The following is a 6,000-nucleotide window of genomic DNA, read 5'->3' on the forward strand; positions in this document are numbered from 1 at the left end:
CCATTTGGTTCCAGTAAAAATGCAATCTTGTAGCAAAATAAACAGAAGAAAAAGCTCCTAATAGCACAAAGACCTAATTCAGAGAGTAGATTTCATTATGGGAATAGCATGTTTCTCGCAGCCTTAAAGTATCTCACAGGCTTTGGCTACTTCAGAACCTGATTCCATGAAACGAAACATAGCAGGATAATCATATTTATTTGTTTGGTTTTCCACTTTGTTCAGTTATCCCAGTTTAAATCTAAGCCAAATGTTACATTAAAAAAAAAAAAAAAAAAAAAAAAAAAAAAAAGATATACATGTTTTTTGATTTACTAACAGGAGTAAGAAAATAGGTTACAACAGCCAAGACCAGAGGTCCTCATTTGTAACCATTTATCCTCATGTAGTTAAAGGTCACCCACAAATTATAGACTGTGGGTTCTAGCACCGTTTTATACATATATAAATATATATGCCTGTATTTACAACTGCTACATACTTATTTTCCACAGTGTGGTGCCCAATGTTCCTGCTGCAGCCTGAAAAGGACCTGCCACACAGGAAGGCTGGCTGCTATATTTAACACAGGGAAACTTTTTTCCTTGGGTGGAACTGGAACAGGCGGACGAGAGGTGACATGGCAAAATCAGTTGTGCCTGAGACAGCCAAAGGTAACTGTTGTGGTTTGTGAGCTAAATGGTTGCTTGTGTCCCAGATGAAATAGAGAAATAAACCTAGAAACTGGCCCATTAAGAAATCAGTCAGCAAAAGAGGAAAATCTTGCAACCATTCTCGCCCATTTATAAACAAAGGCGAAATTGGAATAACAAGAACAAGCTCCAAGCATCATCAGCATGTCTAAATAATAATGAGATTTTTTTGAGAATTATAAGTCTGAGGGGGTTTATTTACATTCTGATTTCTGATGCTTGTTTTTCTGTTTGTTTGATTGTTTTTCCCACTATTTCTCAGTAGCTCTTGACATTTGAAAAGCTTAAAACTTGCATTCCCAGTAAAAGACAACTGCAAATACTGTAAGACTAGCCCTAGGAAAGTGAGAAATAAACCTGTACAAAATTCTTACCCAGCAAGTTTATATGGTAGATGAAATTATTAAGGAGCAATTTGTAGTCACCTGAAAAAAAAAAAAAAAAAAGAAAAAAAAAAAAAAAGAGATCAGGTTAATCAGGTAGTGTGTTACCATGCAGTGAAAATTTATGCAAGTGAGAGGTAGCCTCTAGATTATTTATAACTTGCTGTTTGAAATTACACTTCAAAGCTGTCCATGCTTTGAGTGAAGGCTGGTCTAGATGACCTCTAGAGGTCTCTTTCAACCTGAAGTATTCTGTGATTTTCGGATTTTGGCATATATCTCTCTTCAGTTGGAGAAAAAATAAGAAATAAAATAAAAATAACACATGTTTTTCAAATGGACAAAGGAGGCAATCCAGGTTGAAAAGTGAGAGGTGAGAAAAATGAGTTTTTATGTTTGGAGTTTAAATGGCATTCTGCCTGCAGAATATTTTCTGAAGTTTTGACATTTTCTAAGCAGTTCTTCACTGAAATTGTACAGCTCCTTCAGGTCTGTGCTGCTAGGTGAAGTTTATTACAGGGTTGCTTGCTCTTAAAAGGGACTGCACGTACTCTGCTCTATCAGAGCCTGTTACATTAGGTACAGACTACTGTTGTCTCCCTTTGAAACAAAGGCATGAGGAACTCCTCCAGTTTCTTCTCAGCTGCTGGGTTAATTTCTGATCAGACCTTTCAAGAAAAGTCACAACAAACTACCCTAGTCTCAAAGGGTAATTTAGGTTTTCTTGCAACCCCAATTTCCCTGCATCCTCTCCTCAGGAAAAATAAATGGAGAAAATACCAAACCTTGCAGTTCTTATGAAAGGAGCAGATTTGTCTCATTTAAAAATCATCTTTCACATCCCAGCTTTAAATGGCTATTTCTCTCTTCTCACTTCGCTTTTTCATTGCTTTTGCTCTCTGTGGCTGTGCAAGCACAGCAGCCCCAAGAGATCCAAGATGCAAAGGTCAAAGAGCAGCTCAGCAGGTCGATGGGACCACCGATAATCCCATGCTGCTACAAACTGTGATGCCTGTGGACAGATCTGGCATCCTAGAGCAGCCTTGAGCAGGCAGCTGGAGTGCTGTGTGGTTCCAGAAGGTAAGGAGGTAAATATATGGCAGTCCGCCTCAAAAGTGGCAAATCAAAGCACGACATGCATGGGGCAAATAGAGAAGAAAGCAAGCCCTGCTTCCCCTAGCTTTTTGCTCCCTTAGAGAATCACACAAGTACAAAACCATGAAAACAATAACCCCAGCTGCAGAGGCAATGAAGCAATTTGTTAGGGAGATGACATTTTTAATGAGAAACACTTGCTGGAGGAGAACAAAAGGCCCTGTTTGGTCAGAGAGATGCTCTTGATACTCTTCTGAAGTGCATGAAAAAGTAATTTCATTTAAGCGTCATACACAGAGCAGCTGAATTTCCTGAGGCTCCAGATGTTGTCCTGTGCAGATGCTGAACAAATGGAACTCTGTCCTGATGAAATGAAAAGAAAAAAGCAAGCCTTCCTAAACCAAAACCCATGCACCAAAGTATTTCACATCTTAAAAGAAAAAAAAAAAAAAAAAAAGAGAGAGAGGAGAGAAAGAAAACCATGCAAATTGGGGAGAAAGGAAGTTCTTGAAAGCGACAATGTTTTATTGGACATAGGGCTAACTGTTCTTAATTGCACTATAGATAATTGAAGGAGCTGAGAATCTGGATTTGCAAAATACCAAGTTCTGGCTCTGTCGCCTCTTTTTCTTGGCTTTGTGCTGCTTCTCTTTGACAGTTATCTGGCTGCTATTCCACTGATTTTGTTTCCTAGGAAGGGGCAGATCCTGTGAGCTTTTATTGGGCCAGAAGTTACTGGAACTTTCCTGGGTGAGTGTCAGGTTCAGAATCAACTGAAAAATTATAATCAATACTTCACTAAATGGGTCTCATAGCAAAAGCGCAAATGTGCTTCCTAACTTGAGATTACACTAACTTGCTTCCTGAGTTTTGGGGAGGATAAGGAGCTTAGTGCCTCTGTGGTAACAGCTTTTGAAATAAGAGATCAGACCAAGATCAGCTCTCACGTTAATGAAGACTAATGAAACATAACGACCTTGATACTCAAATACTTCATTCCTGAGCCTTGGGATGAGTGACAAAAGTAGATTCAGATGATTACTAGTCTTTATCCTTCTACATGGCCTATGCAGATTCTGATGTAAATGAGAATAGCCTTAGGCCTGCTGGCTTACGTTCTATTTTTTCCTGCCCTTTTAGGCTCTGAGAAATGGAGACTATTCACTCTTTCTTCCAAAGCCCAAGTTTCCTTCTGATACAGCATTATCCTTCTGCTAAGTGGTAGCAGATGAGCGAGTCTCCAGCGCTGCACAAACACGAGAGCATTCCTACCTCTTACATAGGCCCCTTCCTAAGGAGCAAGGCTGTCACAGACAACTCAGCCTTTGACAAAGCAATAATAAAAGCCAGGTTTGTGATGCTGGTCCATCAGCAGGTGGTACTGTGTAGTCAGTTTATAATGAACAAAGTGAGAACGATCTCATTTTGAAGGGGAATTTGGAAGAGGAGGTTACCATCACATCTGACAAGAGCCCAGTGGGCAAAGCTAACTCCTGACACACCAGAATACACATGGAAAGAGGGAAGTCAATGAGTGTGTTAAGATCTGAATAAGAATAGAGCTAAAACTTTCAAAAAGAAAACAACTTAATACATGCAAGATATGAGAAACCAGGGACTGAGCTTTTGTTTCCGAGAGAAGTAGACACAAGACAGGGCTCAGAGCAGCTGCTTTCCAGCACAGAGGGAAGAAGATGCTTCCAGCATGGTCACCTTGTCTCACCAGTCACAGAGGGGTGCTTTCAGAGTTTAGACAAGAATGCAGATCAGAGGACTGAAAACAAGCATTCCTTGACTTGCTTCTTTTAAAAGAAATCCGACAGGTCAAATGAGCTAGTTTTGTCCAAGCTCAGTCAAACCTCATTTTTGATGACCTAATATAAGTATCAGCAAGCCAGCTAAGAGTCGTGGTGCTGGTGGCTGGTGGCTCACAGAGGAGCATTGTGCTTTGTAGGAACCTGCTTGAAGCAATTCCATAAAAGTGATTTGACCTTATGATGGAAAAATCAATTTTTACAGAGTTATTGGGTGTGATCTAATGGCTGGACTGAATAGCCCAAATTCCAACAATAGGTAATGCTTTTAAGCATGTGACCAGGTTTTGTTTCATGCATATATTGCCAAAATAATCCCTTTGCATACATAGAGAGTAGTCAGTGAAACTTCTAGTAAGTACTTATGAAAGACTTCAGGCAAGCAATGTTCTACTTTTTATTCTAAAGAGGTTTGCATTAGGGCCTGCCCCTACCAGCACTAATCAGTATGCAAGTCTTGATGGCTAATGAGGAAGAAAAATCACTTGTGTAGAGAGAAACTAAGCATAAATCAGATTTTTTCACATTCATTTCCTCTAAGAACACACTACAGCAGAGTGTGCTCAAGCCACATGGGATACGGGAGGCTTCATCCCATGTAACTTTTGCAGTAAGGCTTTTGGCAGAGAAAGCGTTTTGTAAGACCACGCTAACAGCCAATGCTGTGGCAAGAGCCACCACAAAGAAGACAAGCAGGGAGCAGTGCTGGAGGCCTGAGGACTTCAGGCAGCATATTTTTAAGGATGAGCAATGATAACGCCAGCCGAGAGCAGCACAGTTCATGAAGTCCTGCTCCCAGGAGGAAGTAATGCAAAGATTCACTGCAGCCCCATGTTGTCTCTCTCCTGCGTCATTTCCCTCAGCAATCCAAGGATCATCTGCATGGCAGATGCTATGTTGTCTTCAGCCAGCAGAGAAGCCCACGGAGGTGGGCTATGTTGATGCGCACCAATTACTGAGAGCCATTTGGTGCCTACGCAGCAGCTGTAAGGGGAAGCTGTCTTAGGGTATGGGGAGGTCAGGAGCCCTCTTGTGCATCTCCATGCAAGGTGGAGCAAAATAAACCTTTGCCGTGGTGGTGTAGCAGTACCCAGGATATCATTAGAAACAACCTGTGTCCAAACTCCCAAGTGTCTGTATCTTTTTCAGGGACTATGTGGCCTGCTCAGTATTTGATCTGATATTTCAGAACAATTAAAAAAATATATCTCCTGAGCGTAAATATAAAGTAATTCCTGACAAGTATCTGGAATAACTAGCTTCCTCATGGATTGCTAAGTGAACACACTTATACCCTTTTAAACACCAGGGGATGATGATTTCCTCATTCAGGAATCATATGTGCATTTTCATGGGTCATTAGAGATGGATAGCTCTAAAGGTAGTCTAAATCTTTAAGCTCCCCTGTCTTTTAGCATGGGGGTGGAAAACCAGAAGAAAGACAAAGAGAAAAGAAATAATGAACATTTGCAAGGCCACTAATAAGCTATCGCAGGTCATTACTTTTATTTCCAATATGAATGTAAATTACAAACTGTTTTGAGAATCAGTTGCATTAGGCATTTACTTCATAATGAGTGTGACTGCAATTTTAAAAAGCTAGTGTAGAGAATGGTAGAGAGTCTATAAAAAACCCAAGTTACATATTGGATTGTGTGTACACATAATGACTGTATTATTCCTAGGGAATTAACTTCTCCCTGCCCCCTCCCCCTGTAACTTTCCAGACTCTGAATCATTTTCTAATAGGATCTCAACAGGCAATAGTATTAAAAATGTGTTAGATGTTAGCATCTGGGCCAGGAAAACCATGACAATCTAATATAGAGAATCTAACCGGGGCATTCATCCAAGCCTGCCATCCGTCTTTCCATTCTCTGCAGTCTCTCTCCCACTTCAGGATACAAAGATTGAGCAAGTCCTTAGAATAATGGCATTTAAATGAGGTGAAGCCTACCTGATGACATGTCTTTGCCAGACAGGTTGCAGGTCCCAGGGAACTGATACCCAAACTAA

The 6,000-nt window shown here is 40.5% G+C and overlaps 1 long non-coding RNA gene across 1 annotated transcript; it reads left to right on the top strand.

Annotated features, from left to right (window-relative positions):
• The first annotated feature begins 519 nt into the window (after positions 1–519).
• Positions 520–3,536, top strand: LOC137863299 (uncharacterized). The gene is made up of 3 exons (XR_011100852.1): positions 520–653; positions 1,995–2,920; positions 3,311–3,536. It is a non-coding gene; the product is annotated as an uncharacterized lncRNA (long non-coding RNA).
• Positions 3,537–6,000: the final 2,464 nt, after the last annotated feature.

The sequence above is a fragment of the Anas acuta genome, chromosome 12, assembly GCF_963932015.1.
Source record: "Anas acuta chromosome 12, bAnaAcu1.1, whole genome shotgun sequence".
NCBI lineage: Eukaryota > Metazoa > Chordata > Aves > Anseriformes > Anatidae > Anas > Anas acuta.